This window comes from Petaurus breviceps, unplaced genomic scaffold, assembly GCF_028583685.1.
Source record: "Petaurus breviceps papuanus isolate PSGF00001 unplaced genomic scaffold, PetGlider_PUasm1.0 90723, whole genome shotgun sequence".
In the NCBI taxonomy this organism is placed as follows: Eukaryota; Metazoa; Chordata; class Mammalia; order Diprotodontia; family Petauridae; genus Petaurus; species Petaurus breviceps.
The window spans coordinates 3549043-3575599 of NW_027187323.1; the positions used below are offsets into that span (position 1 = coordinate 3549043).

A 26557-nucleotide genomic window follows, 5' to 3' on the forward strand; every position below is an offset into this window, starting at 1 on the left:
AATAAAATTATATATTCTGTGTTTGAAGGGTCTGATAAATAGGGGAAAAGTAATAATTCTAATCTCTCTTCCATGTGACATTCAGCTAACAAAGTTAACATGTACTTACCATCATTAGGCATAATTCTGTTTCATATTTTTTACTTCCAATGTGCACTGTTCTAAAAGCTGTATTTTTTTCCTTTGACTCATTTCTCAAATTTCTCCCAGTTCTTTATATTTATTCTCTATCCTCATTTTAAGTTTTATATCAGTAGAAGTTTAATACTAGGGAATATTTTTCTGTATCATTAACAAAACTAAAAGTCCTTTGTGACAAAAGTTAAATCAATTTATTTGAGTACTTACATCGTCATCATATATGGGAGGCAAAATAGAATCAATACTTGCAGGTAACAAAGAAGAGTACACACATACCCTAGTGTGTGAGAAGTATCTAAGAGAGCAAAGCTATAATGATTTGACCACTATAAACTCTTTAATGATTCCCCTGAAACTATCTTTAGCTAGGGGAGAATAGTCTAATCTTGGCTGACTTCTTTTCCCAGTCACTTTAAGAAAGATGACTGCTGTGCTAGCTATAGTCTATTCTCAGGGGGAGAGGGAGCCACTCCACAAAATGTGGGGTCCTCTTTTCTTCTGTACCAGCAACAAGCTGTAAAGGGGAGACTAATGCAATATTCAGAAAAAAAAATCCACAAAACTTAGAATGTAGGTCAAAGAATTAAGATTTATTTATTTACTACAGGATTTTTAAAAATACATTGACTTTATAGGAATCTATATTGAGAAAAACAACACACTTTATTAAAATGCATTTTAAAATGCATCCTATTAAATTTAATTTGCAGTATACCTGCTTTCATGTGTAATTTAATCTGAAATAATTTAGAAGTGTCTCAACAAAACTAAAAATAGAGAACTGCATATGTGTTCAAACAAATTGTTTAACATAGAATGGTCTACTGTCAAACTTTTCACTAAAAGAAAAATATTTACCCCCAATAATACTAAGAAATAACTACAGTAATATAGAACATAATTTTGAAAATTTAATACTGACAATTTACATTTATATAGTTTTAGTACTAGATTTCCTACTGGTAGCAGCAGGCAAAGTTTAAAACAACAACAACAAATGTTGACAGTCTTTTTTTAAGAGAAGACTTTTTAGAAAGTGTTAAATCTATCATTTTAAAGTTAATGGGATGTCAATACAAAAGAAAACTGTCATTTGAATGACAAAGCGGATAAGGTACACCACCCCAGATATAAGTATCTAGATGGACAGTGCAATTCTTTAGACTTAAAGCCATCTGACACCATGTATCTTTATTAAATCAGCTGGGTGAGTAAATGCCAAACCATATGAAACATTCAACAGAGAAACTTATTTTTTTCTACCACATCCAGATGAATTTTTGGAGGGACATGATAAAATATCTACAAATATTATTCTGCTATCTTGCAGGCTGGCTGTTTCAATCCATTTTAGGGGTTGGAGATAGCTTGGCTCAATGTACTGGCACCCAGAGTATTCTAAATTCTAATTTTAGCCTTTTCTATGACTCACTGTGCCACTCTTTATAATGCCCTGAACTTTTCTTTATGCCTCAGTTTCTTTATTGGAAAGAACAGGGATATTTATATGGTTCCCCTCTCATAGCACTATTTTAAGGAATAAAGAATCTGAAGCATTTAGCAAAATAGAAAATGTTGCAATAAATGATTAATTCAAAATTATTTTATCCCAAATTTAAATTTTGCATTCTCCCAACTGAGAAACATTACAGGTATACTGCATTCCTCTCCCTTTTCTCTTCTTAAAAAGACAACTACAACTAACATATTTGCGATTAATGGAAATATATATTCTGTTGTTTCTGCATTATATATCATATTCACCACAAGCAAAGAGGAAAACTGTCAATAAAATATTCAGTCAGTCAACCAGCATTATATAAGGTAATAAGTAGGTACTGTACTAAGTTTTGGGGATAAAAAGAAAGAAAAAAAACCTGCTGTCCCTGCCCTCAAGGGTATCACACTATTCTTAACCCAATAGATGTTTCAACTCTAAGTGGTCCTCAACTCTGGATTCTCTGTTTCCCCTATCATATCCCGACTCTTTGTTGGTCAAAGTTTTGATCTGAATTACTCTTGCCATCTGCCACTGCCTCCTCTTACATGCTGAAACCAACTGGAGGAAGTAGCAAAATCTTGCTGACTGGGTCCATTACAAATTCATTTTATCTTCTCTCAAGTGTGTCCTCATTGAAGCAAGGCAATTATTTTGTTCCTCCCTTATTTCCTCTCTAAATCCCCAGAAAAGTTATTCGAAACCTTCTCTTCCTTTCTCAAGTCTCTTTCACCTTTTCCTCCTCCCCTTTAAATCCCATTCTCAACCTAGGACTTTTGTCTCTATTTGGAACTAGAAAACTGATTTTGAGCTTTTTCTTCTCCTAGGGCAGCTCCCTATACTCCTAGTCTCTTCAAGTCAAAACCCTTTGCTATTTCTTAACTCTTTCCTCTTTTCCCTCAGTACTTGACAAGGAGTGGGACACTTGATCCCATTCCCTCCCACCTTTCTCAAGCAGACTGCATCCACAATTGTCCCCTCCTCTCAAATCTTCAACCTTTCTTGCCTCCAAACAATGACAAGAGTTCCATATCCTTTAAAAATCTTTAATTAGACCCTCCTACTCCCTCAGTCCATCTTCTAATACCTCTCTTCCCTTTTCCAGCAAATCTAGAAAAAGCTACACCTCTGGTAGCTGCCTGAACTTCCTCTCCTTTAATATCAGTCCTAAAACTCTTATAATCAGACATCCAAACACTTCACTCAAGAGAAACAGCACAGTTACCAATTTCCTCAACTGGTAAATAGTCAAAGGATTTCAGGCAGTTCTCAAAGAAAACTAAGCTCTGGAAAAAATACTCCAAAATCACTAATAAGGGAAATGCTAATTAAAGCAACTTTGAGGTTCTTCTTCACAACATATCAAAGTTGACAAAATAGTAAAATAATAAATATTGGAGGGACTGTGAAAAAACAGGCACATAAATTGGATGGAACTGAGAGTTGCTTTAGTCATTCTGGATAGCAATTTGGAACACCACCACCTAAAGTTACTAAACTGTGCAACCTCTCATCCAGTGATACTGCTACTATGCTTATATTGATGATGATGGTGATGTTAATTATAATTAATATTTATATAGTGCTTACTATATATATGATAGGCACTGTATTAAACACTTTACAATTATTATCTCATTTGATTCTCACAACAACCCTGGGAAGTAGGTGCTATTATTACTCCCATTCTACAGATGAGGAAACTGAGGCAAACAGAGGTTAAGTGACTTTTCCAGGGTCATACAGTTAGTAAGTGTCTAAAGTCACTCTCTATCCACTGTGCAACCTAGAGGAAAAGTAGATAGATAGATAGATAGATAGATAGACAGACAGACAGACAGACAAATATAGATACACACATTTATAGTGGTTCCTCTTTAGAGTGGTAAAGATTTGGAAATTAAGAATATGCCCATCAACTGTAGAATGGCTGATTAAGTTATAAAAAATGAACATAATGGAAAATTATTGTGCTGTGATGAAAAGGAGCTTCAGAGAACCCTTGGAAGACTTGCGGGAACTGATGTTGAGTAAAATGAGAAGAATCGGAAGAAAAAAACGTATAATAACAATACTGTGAAGGGAAAAAATTCTGGAAGATGTAACTCTGACCAATGCAATGATCAACCACAATTCCAGAGCACCAATCTCCTTTAAGGAAAGATGATGGGCTCAGTATCAAGAATGAGATCTATATTCTTAAATATGGACAAATTTGGGAATTTTTTGACTAAATGTGCATCTTTGTAAGAATTGTTTGTTTTTCCTTCTAACTGCCAAATTTATGGTCTTTTCTGAGTCTGAATCCTTCTTGACTACTCTTACTTCTGTACTTCATGCTGTTTACCATCATCTACTCCTTGATACTCTCCTCTTCCAGTTTTTATGACTTTGTTCTCTCTTGGTTCACCTGTCTTCCTGAATACTATTTTTCAGTCTTTTTTCTAGTTTCGTGATCTATATATCTATATCATTCACCTAATCATGGTAATAGGTTCCCCTAGTGTTCCCCTAGATCCTCTTCTCTTTCTTTATTCTCTTTCATGACAACTTCATTGGTATTGGTAGGTTTAATTATTCTATGTAAAAGACCCCTTGATAAATTTACCTAGCCCTAGTCTCTTCACTGAACTCATCAACCAATCACTTATTGGATATCTGAAAATTAGTATTCTAGAGATATCTTAAAACTCAACTGTCCAAAACTGAACTTGGTATCTTTTTTTTTTTTTTTAAAGCAATTGGGGTTAAGTAACTTGCTCAAGGTTACACGGCCAATTATTTCTGGGTGTGGTGCTAAGTATCTGAGTCCAGGATTCCATCCCCAGGTCATTCTGACACTGGGGCCAGTGCTCTTACTCGCTGAGCCACCTGGCTGCCATGAACTTTGGTATATTTTACTCTAAACTCTGTTGTGGTTGTTTAGTCATTCAGTCATGTCTGATTCTTTGTGACTCTGTGGACCATAGCACACTGTCCATGGGATTTTCTTGGCAAAGACACTGATGTGGCTTGTCATTTCCATCTGCAGAGGGTTAAGGCAAATAGAAGTCAAATGACTTGTCCAGGTCACAGTTAGTAAATGTCTGAGGCCAAATTTGAACTCAGGTCTTCTCTTCTCCAGGCCAGTGCTCTATCTACTGAATCACCTAGCTGCCTCACCCTAAATTTTGCCTTCAGCTAAACTCTTTTCCATTCTGTCAAAAGCACTACCATTCTTCTAATCTCATGTTCTTTACTTTGGCACTCTCTGTGACTACTGATTCTCCTTGATTCCTCATTCTCTATCATCCCACATACCCAATCAGTTGCTAAACCTTGACATTTCTAAACTTCCATGACAATCTCTTTTGCATCCAACCCCTCTTTCTCCTACTAAGACCTTAATGGCTTTAATAATAATGCTGGATATTCATACTGAAGAAAAAAACCCTTAATAGAAAATTCAGAATAAAAACATTTACTAATTAATATGGTTACACAGAAGAATGTCAAGCATGGTTGTTATTAATAATGGCTTGCATCCAACTGATAAAACTGTTATACTCAATTACTGATCATCTGTGCTAACGAAGACTAGAGTCCTATGAAATAAGGACTTCCCCTACTCATTACAGCCAAGAAGAGAGATGAGTACCAAATATACCCTCCTATAAAGACAAATATGTATGTATACACATACATACATATACATATATAGTCTTTTTCTATCTGGCAAATTCAGCTTTTTAAAGAATTCTTCTCCTCATTGCCTTTTTTGAACCCCTTTTGCCATTTGAGTTAGTCTATTTTTTTTTTTTAAAGAAATCAGGGTTAAGTACCTTGCTCAAGGTTACACAGCCAGTTATTTCTGGGTGTGGTGCTAAGTATCTGAGCCCGGATTTGATCCCCAGGTCATCCCAACACTGGAGCCGGTACTCTTACTCACTGAGCCACCTGGCTGCCCCTTAGTATATTTTTTAAGTTGTTATTTTACTCAGTCAGGCTGTTAACTCTCATTTCATAATTTTCTTGCATTTTTCTCATTTTTCTTCCCAATCTTTCCTCCACTTCTCTTATTTGTTTCTTTAGGTCCTCTATGGCCTGTAACCAGCTCGTATTTTTCTTGGAAGCTTTTGGTGCAGGAGCTCTGACTTCACTGTCTTTCTCCTGTTTCATGCTTTGATCCTTTTTGTCCCCAAAATAGAAGTGTAAAGTTGGCTTGCTCTGTTTGCTTTGCTTCCTTTGCTTGCTCATGTTGTCACTCAATTACTGGACTTTTCAGCCTTTTGCTACAGTAGAATTCTGCTACCAGGAATGGGGACTTTATCCCAAATGCTGCAGTTTTTGCAGCTGCTGGAGGTATTAGTTGGGTGCCCTCTCTGAAGCCTCTACACACTCTAGCAGATTGCTCACCCCAGGACCTCCACCCTAGACAGCAATCCAGATCCAAGTAGGGTAAAATAAGAGCGATTACTCCTCAGACTTGTCGCTTGGTCCCCCTACAATCTGCAGACCAGGAGCTCTGAAGCAACCACAAGGCAGTGGCTGCACAGCCTTGGCCCCTCAGTCACTTCTCGCGCCAGAGGCAAAGGCCAGATTGCATTCCGAATTCCCAGGTTCCAAAGTCCACACTACACTAATCTCTCACTTTGTCCATAGCATCTATGGGCTGATAATTCTGGAAACCGCCACAGCTACTGGTGATCTGAAGTCCCTCCAGGGGGCAGCTGGTCAGGCCCGCCCTGAGGCTAAAACCTCAGGCTCCCATGGGGCTGGAGTTGGCTCCCAGAGTGCTGTGCTGGCCACTTTCTGCCAGCCTGCCAGGCTGTCTTCAGCAGGAGATTAGCTTCTCTGTGTCATTTTGTCAGTTCTGTAGCTCCAAAGTTTGTCTAGAGTCATTTTTTATATGAATTGGAGAAGGTGGGAGCCCTGCGGAAGTCCTGTTTCTTCTCTGCCATCTTGATTCCGCCCCCTCCCTACATTTTATTCTTGATGGAAACAAGTGAAACCAAGTGCTGAGATGGGGAGGGATGCATTCTGGCTTGGGGAGCAGTCATTCCAAAGACTCAAGGACAAGGGAGGAGGATGTGTGAGGAATAATGAGAGGCCAGACAAGATGGCAGAGGAGAAGCAAAGAGCATGGTCTGGCACATCTTTCCTAGTACTTGACAAGTATAACAAAGGTCTAGAATAAAGCACCAGACCAAATCATTATCTGATCAGACAAGGAAAAAAATTTACATTGAATTATTTTTTCAGATTAGTTCATCAATGGGAGACAGATAGAGGTCTGGGAATCTGGTCAAGCCTCAAAATACACCACAGCCAATGAATATTGAACAAGTGCTCTGGGGCAAAAAGCGTTCTAGAATCCAGCATGGAACAATCAGAGGCAGTGGTGGGAACAGGAATATAAGCCAAGTATTGCTTGTACTTAAGAGCTGGATGGGAGAACCAGCATAGACTGAGGAGGAAGCCTGAGCCTAGGGTTGTGAGAGAGGGGCCTGAGGGCTGTGAAATAGAAAGGAGAAGAAACAGAAAGGAACAGTGTCTGTGTGACTCTGAATAACTTACAGCTGAATAGCCAGGGATGAGAGCTCAGAATGGGGGCAAAAGAGGTCGGGGTAACAGTTCTGTCACTGACTCTACAACTTTTAAGCTAGCTGACAATAGGTAGGACCAGCAACAGTCTACTGGAACAAGTTCATATATGTTGCCCAGACCCAAACTCAGGTCAGGAACTTAAAAAAGTTCAAGTCAGGAGGGTGGCAATTAGACTTCATCCTGGATCAAGTAGATCTGGGTACACTGAAAGCTTAAAGGTTCCCAGATTGAGATACCTGAGATTCTTCAAGAACACAGCACTCAATACTCTGAAAAAGCCAAAGCAGTGCATAAGGAATACCAAACAGGCCATTTCCCCTAGAATGCTTAGAGCCTGGTCCTAACACAAAGTCTCAATTAAGGAACACTGGATGAATAAGTAAACACAAAAGCTATTATGGTGACATGAATGCCCAAGAGACAAACCTAAAGAAGAAAACAACTCGAAAACATTTACAAGCAAAGCCTCAAAAAAACAAAACAAAACAAAAACCCACAGCTTGGATACAAGGTCAACAAGAATTCCTGTAAGAAATAAAGCAAGAGTTAAAAAAAAAATAAGAACTTATATTATAAATGAAAGGAAAGCACTGGAGATAAGAACTGGAAAATAATTTGAGAGCTATGGAGAAAAGACTTAGAAGGAAAATTAATAGTGTAGCACAAGAGGTATAAAACCTTACCCAAGCAAGTAATACAGCAGCTATATGGCTCTGACCCCAAGAGCAGAATGGGATCTCATATCTAGTCCCCAAGTCAAATGAAGCCTGTAGAGGAATAATCAGGACAGTGGTCTCAAAACAAGGAGGAGCCTGTAATCTATAGGAAGAAGAGATGAAGAAAAAAAGATAGATGGAAGGAAGGTAATGAACATTTATTAAGTGCCTACTATATGCCAGGCACTATCCTAAACACTTTGCAATATATATCATCATCATTTAATCCTCACAACAACCCTGGAAGTTAGGTGCTATTATTATTCCCATTTTACAACTGAGAGAACTAAGGCAGACAGAGGTTAGGTGACTTGCCCAGGATAGAACAACTACTAAGAAATTGGGGCCCCATTTGAACTCAGATCTTCCTAACTCCAGGTCTCGTTCTAGCTAGCTGCCTCTGCAGCACTGACCTAGGGCCAGCAGAAGTCTACAGGATCTTCAACCAAGGGCAAGTTCAGATCAGGAAGGGCGTGAGCAGTCTTAGACTTGGATCAGACCACTCTGAGCCCACTGAAAACCTGAAGAGGTCCGGTCTTTCACCTTAAAAAAACACAATAATCAAGAGCAGATAAAAAAAGCAGCAGAACCCAAGCATGTCCCAGACATTCTTTCCCAACGTGTTCATTGCCTGGCCCTAATACAAATTCCAAAGTTGGGAAAGAAATGAGAATTCCATCATAAACAGTAATTATGTTGAAAAGGAACCCTAATAAACAAACCCAAAGGAAGAGAATGGCTATGAAACATGTGCAGGCAAAGCTGGTATGGGGTGGGGGGTGGAGTGGTGGTGGTGGAGGGGAAGAGAACAGAGTTTGGGCACAAATTTAACTTGAATTCAGAAAAAATGAAACATGAGTTTTAAGATATATTTCAAAATTATTTTACAAGCAAGATGAGAGCCCTAGTGCCCTAGAGGAAAGAACTAGAAATGAGACAAAAACTATGTTTCAGATTGGAAAAAGAACAATAAAATCTTACTCAGGAAAATGGAATATTTGAAAATTATAAAGGATCACATAGATGTTAAAAGACTCCATGAGATAACAACAAAAATTAAAATGCCTAAAAACTGGAAAAAAAATCTAAGAAAATTAAGGTGTCTCAAATAAAAAGCAATTGGCCTAGAGAACAGATAAAAGAAAGACACTTTAAGGATAACTGGATCACCTGAAAAAAGAGCTGTGAAATCAAATTTCAAGAATTCAAAAAATAATACTGGTCAAATCTCAGAATTAGAAGGAAAAAAAAAGGAGGCGGAGAGAGAAAAAGAATCTACTCATTACCTCCTGTAAGAAATTCTAAAATGAAAAATTTCAGAAACACAACAGCTAAGATTCAAAGCTTCCAGGTTAAAAAAAAATCACTACATGTAGCCAGAGAGAAAGAATTCATTCACCAAGGAACCACGATCAGGAATATAAAATTTATTAGCAGACTTCACTACACAGAAGTGGAAAGCTTGGAATACGATATTCCAAAAGGCAAATTATATAGGCTTACAACCAAGAATAACTTACTCAGAAAAAAAAATGAGAATAATCTTATAGTAGAACTGTATATAAAATAAACTTTTAATAAATAAAGACTATTTCCAAGCATTCTTAATTGAAATATCAAAAAAGAATAGGAAGTTTGAAATGCAAACAAAGGAGTCAAATGAAACATAAAAAGGTAAAAATAAGCAAGCAAATATGAGGGATAAAAATGTTTATGTTCTAAAAGGAAATCAACAAACTCTTATTAAATATTTTATAGAGAGAGATGAGAGATAGGATGACCAGGCTACTGTAATAGTCTAGATTAAAGTTTTGAGGGCCAAGAACTAGGGTTGTTGCAGTGTTAATGTAAAGTAATGAACTGATGACAGTTAGTATATTCAAGGTAGAAACATCTGATAAATGGTTGGATATGGAAGTGAAAGAGGACTCCAGAATTATCCTGAGGGTAGTAAACCTGGATTACCTGGAGGATGCTGGTTCCACTGAGAATAATTGGGAAGTTTAGAAGAGGAGGTGGTTTGGGTGAATCCCTTCTACCTTCTACCTTGATCTGGTAGACATCCCCTCACTTTCACGTATTTTCCACTTGTCGCTGGCTCCATTCCACGGAAGCAAAGAAGGCCAAGGAGACTTTTGGTTAGGACCTGTAATTTTATCCAAGTTAGTAAACTGCCAAAGAGAAAATTCCTTCTACCAATGAAGATCAACATCTGTTCTACAATTAATAGTCCTGGAATTGTCTGAGGAGCTGAGACTTTAAGTGACTAACCTAGAATCACATAATCAGCAAGTGCCAGACAGCTCTCTTTGCCTTCAAGCCTAGCCCTCTATCCATTAGTCCACACTGCCTTCAATAACCATAATATTAACTACAATAACCAGTTATACAATGATTTAAAGTTCTTAAAACACCTTATATACACCTCACAACAACCTCATAGGATGGACTGGCACAACAGGCAGTATACAATTTTACAAACGAGGAAACTAAAGAAAAACATACTAAGGGATCTTACTAATGTTAACTTAATAATACTAAGGAAACATACTAATGGTCACAAAGATAGAATTTGAACTCTGACTGTAGGATAACATATTTAGAGATACAAAGGCCTTAGAGGCAATAGAATCCAACCTTCTATAAGGTAGCTGAGAGCATAAAAGACTGGCCCAGATCACAGAGTACTAGTAAGTATCTAAATTAACATTGGAACTCAGGACTTTCTGACTTCAAATCCAGCACTCTTTCTCCCTGAAACTACAAAACAAACAGCAACAATATCTTCACTTGACAGTTATACTTTATCTATATGCTATCTTATCTTTCTCTGCCCTTTCACTCCTGAAGTTAAACTCCTGGAGAAAGTTGTCTATTTTGAAAATCTTTACTTTCCTCAGTATCCACTCTTGCCTCCATCCCTTCTACTTAGACTTCTGAGGCTAATACTTTACTGATATTCTCACACATCAATGATACTCTTTTTTTTTTTTTTTTTGGAGGGAGGAAGGCAAGGCAATTGGGGTGAAGTGACTTCTCAAAGTCACACAGCTAGTAAATGTGTCAAGTGTCTGAAGTGGATTTGAACTCAGGTCCTCTTGACTCCAGGGCTGGTGCTCTATTTATTCACTGTGCCACATAGCTGCCCCTCAATGAAACTCTTATTGCCAAGGTGCATGGGTTTTATTTAGCCCTCATCTTCTTGGACTTGTACATTTGACAACATTGATCATCTCTAATTAGATAAGTCTTTCCGCCTTTGTCTTCAGATACATCATTTCTGCTTCCTAGTTTTCTAACACTTCAGTTTTCAATGACTTCTCATCACACTTTTGATCACTCATGGCAGTTATCTCCCCACTTTATGCAGCAATATTCTCCCATTTTTACTCTGCCCTAAGGGCGTTGTAAACCCCTTTTGTAAAAGGATCTTATGTTTACATTTAATTTTTTAAACACTAAGATGTTTTTTTTTTTACAAATTACAACTAATCTTAACCATACAAAAATAACCTAACTTACATAGATATTTATTTATTGATAAAATAATTTACAATTTCATATAGCCACCCTTTATAGACAACTCAAAATCTCAGCCATCTCTTCATTTGCTACCAGCTTCTCTGCTCCTTTGTATGGCACGACCACCGTGACCACCACCACCACCACTGTGTCCCTCATTTCCTTCTCCCCTCATTTCCCCATAAGTTCTTTACCAAGAAACTCATCATGATGGACACTGCTTTAGCCTTGGACTAATACCACATCAGTACCCTCAGTTGCTTCTGTCCCTCTGATTGGAAAGTGGAACAAAAAACTCCTCCAATAGTCTCTATATAAAGGGCTCAAAATGCCAGTTATCTTTTCATTTTCCACCATTTGCCCAGTTTGGTTTTGACTCCATCACTATCACCACCATCACATCATTCCCCTGTGCTAGGTACCCTCTCTGTTTCTTCTTTTTCAGCTTCCTTTTGTGTACTGTTTTCCCCATTGGACTGCAAACTCCTTAAGGGCAAGAACTGTCTTTTCTTATTTACAACCCCAGTACTTAGCAAAGTGCCTGGCAAACAGTAGGCTCTTAATATTTATTTAAACATTTTATATGCATGTCTATTTACTCAACTGGGACTGTGATCTCAGCAATGTGAATGTTTCTTTTTAATAATTCAGACTGTCATGCACTCAGTTCATATCAATTCAAAAGTTCCTGAAAATGGGTCTAATGTAGAGGATGACAACCTTTATAGGTTTCTCAAGATATCACAAGGATGACAGTAGAGCATCTGGGCTGTCCATTTGTTATATCTAAGCCTTCACTCATTATTAACCTATCTTCTTTGAAAATACATTTTCCAGGGGTGGAGTCAAGATGGCAGAGTAGAAGCAGGACCTTCCCGCTGCTCCGGCTTCCACCTTCCCCAATCCATGTAAAAAGGGGACTCTAAACAAACTTTGGAGCTGCAGAACTCACAAAATGACACAGAGAAGCTAACCTCCCACTGAGGACAGCCTGGCAGGCCAGCAGGAATCAGCCAGCTCAGCGCTCCAGGAGCCGAGCCCAGCCACTCGCCAGCCAAGGTTTTAGCCCCAGGGAGGGCCTGACCAACCACCTGCCAAGAGGGACTCCAGATCAGCAGCAACTGTGGCCATTTCCAGATTTATCAACACATAGATGCGAAGGACAAAGTGAGAGGTCAGTGCAGTCTGGACTTTGGGACCCAGTAAGTGGGAGTGCATGGCTTTTGCCCCCAGGGTGAGAAGCATCTCAGAAGCTGGTAGTGGCAGCTTCAGCTCCTGGCCTACAGAGTGTAGGGGGACCAACCACGAGTCTGAGGGGTAATCACTCTTGCTTTAACCTGCTTGGATCTGGATTGGGTGGGGGTCCTGGGGTGTGTGTCCAGCTTGCCAGAGTGTGTGGAGACCTCAGAGAGGGCACCCATCTAATACCTCCGGCAGCAAGAAAATCCCACGTTTGGGACAAAAGATCCCCTGTAGGTGGCAGAGTCCTACTGTGGCAAAAAGCCCAGGGGTCAAGTGACCGAGGAGCGACATGACCAGGCAAACGAAACAAAGCAGACAGAAGATTCCAATGTTAGACTCCTATTTTGGGGACAAAAAGGATCAAAGCATGGAACAGGAGGAAGACAGTGAAGTCAGAACTCCTGCACCAAAAGCTTCAAAGGAAAATATGAGCTGATTACAGGCCATAGAGGACCTTAAGAAGCAGATAAGAGAAGTGGAGGAAAAATTGGGAAGAGAAATGAGAACAATGCAAGAAAATTATGAAATGAGAGTCAACAGCCTGACTGAGGAAAATCAAACCTTAAAAAATACACTAACTCAAATGGCAGAAGAGGCTCAAAAAGGCAATGAAGAGAGGAATGCCTTAAAAAGCCAAATTTGCCAGATGGAAAAAGAATCTCAAAAGCTCAATGAGGAGAATCATGGCTTCAGAATTAGACTGGAGCATATGGAAGCTAATGACTTTATGAGAAATCAAAATGCTATTAAACAGATCCAAACAAATGAAAGAATAGAACGCAATGTGAACTATCTCATGGGAAAAACCACTGACCTTGAAAATAGATCCAGGAGAGATAATTGAAAAATTATTGGACTACCTGAAAGCCACGATCAAAGTAAGAACCTAGAAATCATCCTCCAGGAAGTTCTCAAAGAAAACTGCCCTGATGATTTAGAACCAGAGGGCAAAATAGAGATTGAAAGAAACCACCGATCACCTCAGAAAAAGATCCCAAAAAGAAAACTCCTATGAATATTATAGCCAGGTTCTGGAATCCCCAGATTAAGGAGAGAATATTACAAGCAGCCAGGAAGAAACAATTTGAATACTGTGGAAACACAATCAGGATAACTCAGGATCTGGCAGCTTCTACACTGAGAGATCGATGGGCTTGGAATATGATATCCTGGAGGTCAAAGGAGCTGAGATTAAAAACAAGAGTCACCTACCCAGCAAAACTGAGTATCATGTTTCAGGGGAACATATGGACATTCAAGGAACAGAGGACTTTCAAGCATTCTTGCTGAAAAAACCAGCGTTAAATAGAAAATTTGACATTCATATACAAGAAACAAGAGAAGCATGAGAAGGTAAACAGGGAAAAGAAATTATAAGGAACTTATCAAAGTTGAACTATTAACATTCCTATATGGAAAAACAAGAATTGTAACTGATGAAACTTTTCTCAATAGTTGAAGGGAATAGAAATATCTACATGTCTATATATGAGGGTATATGGGCATATGAATACATATGTGAATGTGTATATATATGTTTACAGGTATACATAGAGGGCACAGGACCAATTTAACAGGAAGGGATGATACTTAAAAGGTGAAATTAAGAGGTGAGAGAGGAATATAATGAGAGGAGATGGGGAGAGACAGAATGGGGTAAATTCTCTCATATAGAAGAGGTATGGGAAAATGGTTACAATGGAGGGGAAGAATAGGAAGGCAAAAGGGAATGGGTCAACCTTATTCCCACTGAATTTGGCTTGAGGAGGGAATGAAATACACACTAAATAGGGTATCTCACCCTCCAGGAGAGTAGGGGAGGAAGGAGATGAGAAGGGGGATGATGGAAGGGAGAGCAGGCTAGGGGGGAGGAAAGTTGGGAGCACCCAGTTTTGAAAAGGGACAGGATCAAAGTAGAGAATAGACCAAGTGGGAGGTGGGATAGGAGGGAGGGAAATATAGTCAGTATTTTACAATATATCTACTATGTTATTGTTTTGCATTAGCCACACATGTACAACCAATACTGCACTGCTTATCTTCCCAGTAAGGGTGAGTGACAAGGGAGGAAGAGAATGAATCTGGAATTCAAAGTTTTAAAATAAAATATTCAAATATATATACACTATTATTAATACTATTCTACATGTGATTGGGAAATAAGATATACAGGCACTGGGGCATAGAGACTCAGTGAAAAAGTCGAAAGGGGTATGGGAGAAAATACGGGAGAGAGCAGAATGGAGGAGGGGATATCCTGTGGAACTGCTATTTTGGGGCGGTGGGTAGGGGAAAAAATGGGGAAAAAATTTGTAACTCAAAATCTGGCGGAAATGAATGATATAAATCAGAAGTTAATAAAGCATTTGGAAAAAAAAAAAAGAAAATACATTTCCCTAGTGACATCCATTGCATCTCTTCTTGTTTGAAGTACTTTATTTTTTATGCATTCAATCAATCATTAATCAACAAGGATTTATCAATTAACTGTTAATGGCAGTCCCCGTTCTCAACATGTTTATACCTTATCAAGGGAGACTATATGTACATAGGTAAGTATATACAAAATAAATACAAGATAAAATTTTTGTCAGAGGAGACCACTGGCATCTGGAGGGAATAGGAATGGCTTAAAAGGTACAGTCTGGGCAATGTTCCCAAAGGATTCTAAAAGACACAGCTGAGATGAGAGTGCATTCCAAGAATGGAGGATAGGCATTAAAGAAACTATATTTAATTTTCTGGTCATAAGTTTTTATTTTATGTTTCTGTATTTCTACTTCTTCAGCTGTCCCTACAGTCTTTGCCTGTATTAGCTTCAGTTATTTCAATGATTTTTAACTTCAAACTGGTTATGTATATCTATTATGATATGCTACTTCACTTTTAAATTCACTTTATTTTATTTTATTTATTTATGTTTTCAAAGCAATCCGGGTTAAGTAACTTGCTCAAGGTTACATGGCCAGTTATTTCTGGGTGTGGTGCTGAGTATCTGAGCCCAGATTTGATCCCCAGGTCATCCTAACACTGGGGCCAGTGCTCTTACTCACTGAGCCACCTGGCTGCCCCTAAGCAATTGGGGTCAAGTAACTTGCTCAAGGTTACACGGCCAGTTATTTCTGGGTGGGTGCTAAGTGTCTCAGCCCGGGATTCGATCCCCAGGTCATCCCAACACTGGGGCAAGTGCTCTTACTCGCTGAGACACCCGGATGCCCAATTCACTTTACTTTAAAATGCAGTAATTAAATATTTAGGTAAGTACATTTTAGATTCTATTACTGAAAGTTATAAATGATTATATATATATATATATATAAAAATAACTACTAGAAAGTTATCGTAACTTTTTTTAAAAGCTGAAGTTGCATTCTCTAATTAAACTACCAAAATGAATGATATTAAGAAATAAAATAGATTGTTTTACTTCAACTTTACACACTTTACATTAAAATGCATCAAGTTTTTAAATTATGACATAAATCATCTATACTCACTACAGCTTGCAATGTTTGTGATAAAATTAAAAATATGCCCACATGAGAATGTGACATATTCTTATTTGAAATGACTTCATTTGTACACATTAAGTAATCACTTCATTATAAGACAAACCTGCCACTTCAGTTTTATCTTTAACTTTGAAAAATGTAGGCATATTATTGTAAGAAGTGCACTTGAAAATATAAAATAATGTTGCCTATTGCTTTGCTATCCCCTTACTAATAGGGTTTCACATTCCATATCACAGTGTAAAACTCTAGCCCTCTCTTTCTCTATAGTCTTTCCCTTGACAATCTCATGCACTGCCATTGCACTGAGTATTTCCTTTATGAAAATGACACTGAAATATATGTCACTATATCTCCAACTACATTCAGGATTACATGCGTACATTTATATATGGACACATCACCATTATTTTAGAGTAAATATCTGAAAAGCAACTTTATCTATCTACCTGAAGACCCTCTTTTTGATGACTGTTTTTATAATCTTCAAACCTTCGTCGTTATTTTAAACTCTTCCTTATATCATACATTATCTGTTAATAACTTCCATCAATCTCACTTTCCCAATGTCTCTGATATTTGTGCCTTCCACTGTTCTAAATAAACTACCTAAGGACAGGACCTCCTTACTCCACACATGGACTACTACAATAGCCTTCTTTCCACTGCTCATACTACTGCAACCTTCTTTATGTGTAAAATCCAGCTATAACTATAATCTGTTTGAAAACCTTTAGTGGCTCCCTATCACTTAAAACATAACCTGTAGGGGCAGCTAGGTGGAGCAGTGAATAGAGCACCAGCCCTGGAGTCAGAAGGACCTGAGTTCAAATTCTGCCTCAGGCACTCAACACACAAACTAGCCATGTGACCTTGGGCAAGTCACTTAACCCCAATTGCCCTCCAAAAAAAAAAATAACCTGCAACTTTTTCAAAACCAACATTCAAAGCCAACTAGCTCTTGCCCTTATTCCCTTCCCTTTATCTTCTATGTTCAAACCAAACTAAACTATACTTAGCTTCCCAAACAGGTTTTGTGCATTTCCTCACCTCTTTGCATTGGTTCACACTATTCCTCATTTCTGTCACTTAGTGCTCCTCTTCATAGGTAGATGCCTATCTATCCTTTAAAGCCCAACTCAAAGGTCACTAAAATAAAGTCACTCTTCAAGTCCCCTACCAGCAATGTAATTTTTTCTTCAAATATTATGTAACATTTTGTTTGCGTCTTACTAAAACAAACATTAGGCAATAATATGTGTTATACATAGCTATGATTTGTGTCCCTTCAAGAATTTAGACTCAGAGAGGGTAGGGTTGATAACTTCCCACATTCTTAATCAGCACAAGGATCTAGGAACTTAAAAGTTCAAGAAGGAAGTGAATTAAAGAATGAAAGGTTAAAACTCACAAAGTATACACATTTTATATTTATAGAACTGCATGCCATGTAAGAAAACTTGCTATGTCAAAATATGAACATAAAACATAATCTGAATTACTGATTTTTATATAGATTTCAAAAAATGTATTTGGCTGTTTGTCATGTTTACATGATTGCCATAAACTGACACAAGAATTTTGAGAAAGGGTCTTGAAGCTATAACTGAATACCCACTGTCTTAAAAAATTAAGATTACGTCTAAGGTTCCTTCCAATTCAATGATTCCAAAATGGGAAGAGAGTGACATTTTCAATAGAAGGTTAGTGTTTAAAAGTATTTCTTCAACTCCAAAATGTACAATTCACTAATCCCATCTCATATCTGTAATTAAAACTCCAGCATTTCTGACATTATTTCTAAATTTCTTGCAAAAATACAAAGAAGTCATACTTTTCTATATTCTAGTAAACTGCTCTCTCAGCAGCCAAACTTTCCCAGGCCAAGTATACCACTTATACTAGAGCTCTCTGACCTAATATCTATTCAATACTACTTTCTTTCACCCTATACAAAATGATGAAAGACCCTATTGCCTCTTGTCTTTCATAGTTCACAGGTGAGACCACCTAAAGACAAACTTTTTCTCTTAAGTGTACACATGAAGATTCCTTAACTATCCCCTCTACCCCCACTTTTAGAGCATCCATTTACCACAGGAAAACCCCTGCTATATCTTTCACTCTCTTTGTTCCAACAATAAGCCCCCCAAAAAGATCTTAATAATTCTCAAGTAGTAGTAATAGTACCTGCATTATGTAAAACTCAAAGTTATAAGTCAAATAAAGAAATGACAAAACAAAACAGGTCCATGATAAAAAGTGGGATATAAAAAATATTTACTGCTCAACTCAATTAAAAATTATTCTGTTATCATCAAAAATATTTATTAAGCATCAACCATGTATACTTGCAAACACTATTAAGTTTTTATTTCATTACTAGTACACAAGAGTTTTTTTCACCATACTCCTATATTGTATACTGACTAGTCTTTAGTGGACTGTCCTAAGAACACCTTTTTAAACATGATTCCCATAGGAATATATATAAATATTTCAATCTTCAAACAACAAATATGAAAATGAAGTCATAACAACTCATTTGTATGTTGGGAATATCCAGAACTATTATTTTTCCTGTTGGTAATCAAGTAATGTTCATATATGTTTAAGTACAATGCACCTATTCTCAGTAACAAATTCTTAAAACATTAGCAAAATATGCATAAAGAACTGAGAACTGAAGACCTTTATTATATCTCAGTAATTAAAAGTCATTGGTGTTTTTGTTGTAAACTCAAAGACATCACACCTTGCACATCTATTAAGATGAATCCTCTTTCATCATTCCTTATTAGAACCCCACCTTAATCCCCCCACCCAAATTCAAGTCTTGGAGAAAAAGGGTACATATTTAAGATGATAGCTGATATTTAAATAGTACTTGAAAGTTTGCAAGGTACTTTAAATAGAACTGTCACTTGATGTTCACAACTTTGTAATAGAAGTAATACAGCTATTATCCCCATCTTACAGATGAAGAAACTTTATCACCAGCTTCACTCAACTGGTCAGTACAAAGGCTGCACACAATTCTTTGTCATTCTTTACTCACTATTCCATGAGGCTTGGATTGAAGAATCAGAAAAAACATGGGTTTGAATCCAGTCTCTGACATTTGCTAGCTATGAGACCCTCAATATGCAACAACTTCTGGGTATAAGGTAACTCTCTTTAAGGAAATCAGATTCTCTTAGTATGCATATATAACTTCCTTATATAACAATACAAAATTTGCCTTAATCACTATAGGAAATCAATTAGGAAAAATAATAAAAACAATCATTTCAAAATAAGTGGAGTTAAGTGTTGACTTAAGTATGGTTCCATTTTCAGAACATAAAAAGGAAAATATCTGTTACTGATCATCAGCAATAATTCATAATTCATACTTTATACTGAGTACTAACTGGTTTAAAGGAAAAATGGCGCTTTATAATTATTTTCATAGTTTCAATTGGCTAAAAAAAATAAGTGATATATGAATGCAATGGAATATTATTGTGCTATAAGAAATGATGAGTAGGTAGAGTTTCGAAAAACCTGGAAACACTTATATGAACTGATGCTAAGTGAGGGGAGCAGAACCAGAAGAACATTGTATACAGTTCCAGTCACATTGTGCAACGACTAACTTTGATAGACTTGGCTCTTCTCAGTAACACAGGGTTCTAAGATAACTCCAAAAGGCTCATGATGGAAAATGCTATCCACATCCAGAGAAAGAATCCAGAGTCTGAATGCAGATCAAAGTATACTATTTGCTCACTCTCTTTTTTTTTTTATTTCTTCTTTCTCATGTTTCTTTCCATTGGTTTTAATTCTTCTTTACAACATGACTAATATGAAAATATGTTTAATATGAATACATTTGTAGAACCTATAGCAGACTACAGGATGTCTGGGGGAGGGGAAAGGACAGGAAGGGGGAGACAATTTAAAACTCAAAAGCTTATGAAAGTAAATGTTGTAAACTGAAAATAAATATATTTTTAAATGGGGAAAAAAGTTTTACAGAACTATTTAGAAAACGAACTTTTTGTTTAAACCTACATATTTTCCTATTCCTATTCATAGGCATTTAAAACTTCATGTTTAAACAGAACTCATCCTTCTCCCTTAATCCCTATAATTTATAAATTTCTTTATTACTGTCCAGTGAACCAAGATCCTTACATTTACACAGGTTTATAACCTCATTGTCATCCACAACTTCTCACTCATCCAACATATATATCTAATCAATTGCCACATTATGTCATTTCTATTTTTACACTGTTTCTCATATATATCCCTTCCTCTCAATTCAAATATTGTGAGAAAAAAGGAGGCCAGTGGTACCAGATCTTAAAGTATACTACAAAGTAGTAATCATCAAAATTATTTAGATCTGGTTTTTAAAATAGAGTAGCCTTTCAATGGAAGAGATCAGATATAACAACAGAGAGAAGCAAATGAACGTAGAATCATACTAAGTGATACATGCAAAGACCCTAGGTATGAAGTTAAGACTTTATTTTTAGATGGGGGAGGGGGGAGGAGACTGCTAATAAAACTGAAAAGCAGTCTGAAAGAAATCAAATAGAGATCAACTTCTCATAACATGTTCCCCAAAAAAGTTCAACATAGATAAATGACTTAGGTATAAAACATCAATCATATCATAAACAAATTTGAAGTAATAAGGAAGAAATTACCTTTTCTGATCTTGGAGGAAGAATTCATGACCACATAAGATATAGAGGATCATATAATAGAAAATAGCAATTTTCGCTACATAAAATTAAAAAAGTTTTTGCACAAACAAAACCAATGCAGTTAAAATTAGAAGGGAAGGGGCGGCCAGGTAACACAGTGAGTAAGAACACCGGCTCCAGGGTCGGGATGACCTGGGGATCAAATCCGGGCTCCGATACTTAGTGCCACACCCAGAAATAACTGGCCATGTAACCTTGAACAAGTTACTTAACCCTGACTACTTAAAAAAAAAAAAAATTAGAAGGGAAACGGGGGGCGGGAGGTCAGCCCTTCACAGAAGATGTCTCTGATAAAGGTCTTGTTTTTTACTACTATAAGAAAGTGATTCAAAATTTTCAAGAACAAGAGTCACTCCCCAATAAATAAATGGTGAAAATACATTAAAGAGAAGTTTTTAAAGGAAGAAATCTAAACTATCCATAGCCATATTAAAAAAAATACTCCAAATCACTAATAATTAGAGGAAGCCAAATTAAAGCAATTCTAGAGATATCACTGCATGTCTCTCTCAGACTGGCAAAGATAACTAAAAAAAGGAAAATGACCATTGCTGGAGGGGCTATGGTAAAATAATCATACTAATCCACTGTTGGTATAGCTTTGAACTGATCCAGCCATTCTGGAAATCAATATGCCTCCAAAGTCACCAAACTGAGATTGACCCAGGTATATACCACTACTAGTCAATACTTCAAAGACATCAAAGAAAATGGAAAAGGACAATATGTACAAAAATGTTCATAGCAGTTCTTTTTGGGGTGGCAACGAGCTGGAAAAGGAGGTGCCCAATGAACAAACTATTGCTTGCGTATTATTGACAAAATGACAAAGGTCATTTTCAGAGAAACATTAATAGACAAGAATTGTTGTGCAGTGAAGTGAGCAGAATCCTAACAATTTATACAATAAGAGCAACAGTACAAAGACCACCTTTAAAGACTTCAGAATTCTGTATTGGTCAACCACAATTCCAGAGTAACAATGCAGGAGAATGCTATTCACCTCCTTAAAAAAGGATGATGGACTCAATATACAGAATAAGACATACATTTCTGGATATGGTAAATGAAGGGATTTCTGTTTTGATTCCATTCTTCACCTACTACTGTCACTTTCAACTCTAAGGAAGAAGGTGTCCCAAACAAAATAAGCTCATTACCTCTAATCTCATCACCATACTATTAAGTGAAGGCTTGACTGACACCTTCAGCCTCCTTTCCCCTCAGACTGAAGGGTGAAGGGCAGAACTTCTCTTCCCAATGCCTTCCTTTAACAGCAGGCAGATAGCAAACTCTCAGCTCACTCCACTGTATCTGTTCTGCCTAATTTCAACTCCATGGAAAAAGAAGCTCTATCCTCCCCTCCTCCTTCCATTTTCCTGCGTTCTTTTATGTGTTGTCTTCCTTCCTTAGATTCTAAGTTCTTTGGGGGCAGGAACTGTCTTTCTTTTTATTAATTGTATTCCCAGCTCTTAGCATAGTGCCTGGAACATAAGTAGGCACTGAATAAACCTTTACTGTATTAGACTGGATTTTACATATTTGTTATAAAGGTTTTGTTGCTGTTTTTTCTCATTTCAAGGAAGGGGAGAGAGTGAGAAGGGTACAGAAATAGGGCCTCCAACAAACCAAGAAATTAAGATAAAAGAAAGGTGAAAAGGAATTACAAACTAAACGGTTTTAAAAGTTGCATGCTGAAATTATATACTAAAAAGAAAATCAAGGTATACTTAATAAAGATTCCCAGTTTCGTGTATAATTTTCTGTTATTTTACAATACATACAGAAATGCTATTTTATTTGATGTTTGTTACAAACAGGGTAAAAATGGACTGTTTGTGAAGGTACAACTAATATTTAATAGGTTTAATGTGATCACATGATGAAAAATCAAGGCATGCATATCAGTGAATTCAGCGATAAAGCATGAAAAACAAGTGATCACAGCAAAAGGAGGGCATATTGTATGTTAAAAGTTCTTCCAAGATATAAAAATGTAACTTTATAATTCAATATATTTAATTATTTTAGTTACCCAAAGTAATTTACACAGCATGATATAAACAGAAATAGTGGTTAATACAGTTAAAAGCTACAAAGTTTAAGAAAAATAAGAATTAAGAAAATATTAAGACACTGAGCATTTAACCTGTGAGAAATCAGTTCTAGTAGAGAAGTGGGAATGGAAATCATTACAAGTTATTGTGCCAGAAATGGATAATGAGGAACTAGAAGCAGCAAGTGTAGAAGATTCTTTCTAGGAGTTTGATACTCAAAGTAAGCGGATGGCATATAAAAATAATAGCTAGAAGCTAAGGCAGGGTCAAATGAAGGTATTCTTTAAGTTTAGATTTTAATAGGCAAATGGGGAATAAATAGGGAAAGTAGCTAGGAAAAAGAGAAATTGAAGATGCAGGAGAATTTTCAGTGGTAAAAGCTCCTAGAGAAGACAAGGAATGATGAGATCTGGAGCACAGTTTAGCTCTGGCAGGAAAGACAGAAGAAGAAAATGGAGAAATGGAGTTATAAGATTTAGAGTAACAAAAAAGAGCTTATGGACTTAGCTACTCTGATCAATACAATGATCCAAGACAGATCTGAAGGACTGACTCATGATAAAAAATGCTATCCACCTCCAGAGAGAGCTGATGAACTGAGTTCAAAATGAAGGATATGTTTTTTCACTTTCTTTGTTCCCCCCCCCCCCTTTTTTTTTGCAACATGGCTAATATGGAAAAATATTTTGCATGATTTCACACTTATAACTGATATATTGTTTGCCTTCTCAATGGAAGGGAGAAGGGCTGGAGATTAGGGGGAAGTAAACTCAATTTTTTAAAAAATTGAATATCAAAATATCAAAAATAAATAATAAATTATATATGTGTACATACACACATGCTAAAATTTTGTCCAAGACCAGTCAAATAAAAGTAGCTATTAGTTCCTCCCTTTCTTGAAAATTAAGGCATATACCTGCCTCTGGTCCTGTTAAAGCTTAATAAATATTTATTCAATTGAATGGGAAAAAAAAAAGGCGCAAAGAGTTTATGACAGATGGAATCAATTGTATCAATAAAGTAGGAAATGTGATGATCTACTATGGGAGAGAGGATTGGGAATAGAATAGTTTTAAGGGTTCAAAAAAGAGAGGAAAAGGTCTGAAACAGTTGCTGTAAGGAGCATGATAGTTAATTGGGGGAAAATAAAAGGACTGTCTTATAATTAAGGTCCAGTTAAGATTAAATCACATAATTTGCAGTGGATCAGGTATGATTTTTCTCCAACAATGTTCAGTAGCTTTCAAGTAGAAACAGTCCAAAGCTGATGGGTTAGCAAAACATGGACAACAGAAGGAAAGGAGCTCAAGGGTGGAGGTCAGTGCATAGCTGAATTAATAGTTGAATTATAGGATCAAGCCTGTAAAGGAGGAAAGTAAGCCAGAGAAGAGGTAGAGCTTTGAGAGAAAAGGGAAGGTTGGAAGGACTAAAGGGTACTGTAAGGAAAAAGAATAGGTTTAAGAGAGGTGAGGCAAAGGGAAAGGAGCCAGAATACATAAGTATGATCAGTGAGAGAAACTTCAGACCTCATCATCCTATGCTCTGTTTGAGAAGCAGTTTGAGGAAACGATAAATTCTAATGTTGAACTCCATGAGTTGCTGAAATGGAATAGATATGGAGGTCTAGGAGTTGAGGGAGTTGATACCAGCATATTTGAAGAGACATCAATATGAAACATAAAGGAGGTTTGCACCTCAGTAAATGTTTACTCTAATCCACAGAGATTTGGGGAGCAGGAGGGAGGAATTTGTTAGTCAGAGAATGGGGTTATTACCAGTTGATTAGGGCAGGGGACAGGAAAGTCAAAGTGATGGTGCCTGGACAACTGTAAGTGAAGGCAGTCATGTAATGATTACAAACAACACTCCTCTCAGTAAGATCAGACCTTTCCTTCTTTGGTGATGTGAGGAAGCAGAAGAACAGGTATCAACTGCAATGAATTTTGTAAAGGAGGCTACTAATACTGAGAAGCAGGCTTTTTTACTCAACAGTGGGGAAAGATAAAATTCTCTGTTAAAAAATATTCAGTGGTTCTCTAATGCCTAGTAAAGTCCAAATATTTCTACCTGATATTCAAAGCCCTCTCCAATTTGGGAAAGCACCTTCACATAGATTTTTTCATGTTACATAACCATTTAGATACCCTACACTTTAGCCAACCTGAACATCTTCTGCTTCTGAAGTGCTCTATGCTGTTTCATAGTTTCATGCCTTTGCCCACATGTTTTCCATGTCTGGGATTCTTCCCCCACCCCATTCGTTAAAGTATAATTCAAAAGGTACCTCCTGAAAGAAGCTAATGCTTCCTGGTCAGTGATGACCTTTCCCCTCAGATATCATACAGTGCTCTGTACCCTTTCATGTATTTCTAATTCAGAATTAGACTGTGAACTCCTTGAGAGCAGGGACTGTATCTCTAGCCCTTAGTGCTGTGCCTGGCACTTAATAAATGCTTGTTGACTGATAGCTAACCTACACAATGGTTTGTCATAGTCATATCTGTGTTGCTTCCCAGCCTTGTCCAGAAGGGAGGTAAAATAATCTTAGCTGAACTTGTCTTCTTAATTGCTAAGCACAAGAATTTGCACATGAAGATGGTTAATGTTTATCATATAGCGGATTTTTCAGTAAAGCACATATTTACAAATGTATAACTATGGGTAGCAAGGTACTACCAGGTATAGAGTGCTGGACATGAAGCCAGAAAGATCTGAGTTAAAATCCTGCCTCAGAAATGTACTGCTACCCCAGGCAAGTAATTTAAACTGTTAGCCTCAGTTTCCTCATGTGTAAAATGGGCATAATATAGAGATGAGATATTTGTAAAGTGCTTTGCAAACTTTAAAGGTCTATATAAATTTTAGTTACTATTATTATTATTTCTCTGCTTTGTACCACTTTAGTAAAATACTGGTTGAAGGGAGAAAGAAAACCCTGGAGTCCTGACATACCAAGGACATTTGCATGGCACGGTGCCATGATCTACTGGCTAGAACACAGCAACAATAACAATAACTAGCATTTAAGCAGCTCTTTAAGGTTTTGCAAAGTACTTAACATGTTATCTCATTTGGTCCTCACAATAACCTGACGAGGTGGGTGCCATTATTATTATTTCCATTTTACAGATGAGGAAACAGGCTGAGAAAGGTTAAAGTGAGTTGGCCAGGATTACACAGCTACTAAGTGTCTAAGGCAGAACTGAATTTAGTTCTTGACTCCAAATAGGCAGCTCTATCCACTATTCCACCTAGCTGACCACTGTAGGTAGTCTTGAAAAGAAACTGCAATAACAGTCATGTCTTCAAATAAAACATAACAATGACAGTCAAGTTTAAAATTATGATAAAGAACAAGTAGAAAGAGTGCAAAGGGAGAAAAATTTCTTTCCTACTCTCTTTAAATATAATTCTATTACCTATTCTGATGCATAACAATTTTTAAATAAAATTATACTGTTATCTTGATCTAACCTAACCTCTCCATATTGTTACTTAAACCTATTTTCTTATAGGTTAC

General features: G+C 37.0%; 1 protein-coding gene across 4 annotated transcripts in view; it reads right to left on the reverse strand.

Moving 5' to 3' along the window:
* The window catches only part of MBD5 (methyl-CpG binding domain protein 5), a 445570-nt gene extending 432588 nt beyond the window's left edge, over positions 1 to 12982 (reverse strand). For 3 of the 4 annotated variants that reach the window (XM_069066734.1, XM_069066730.1, XM_069066732.1), the window contains exon 1: positions 9907 to 12982. The gene's annotated coding sequence lies outside the window, so the exon portion shown is untranslated. The remainder of the gene's footprint in view (positions 1 to 9906) is intronic. The other variant, XM_069066737.1, reaches the window with a different exon arrangement.
* Positions 12983 to 26557: the final 13575 nt, after the last annotated feature.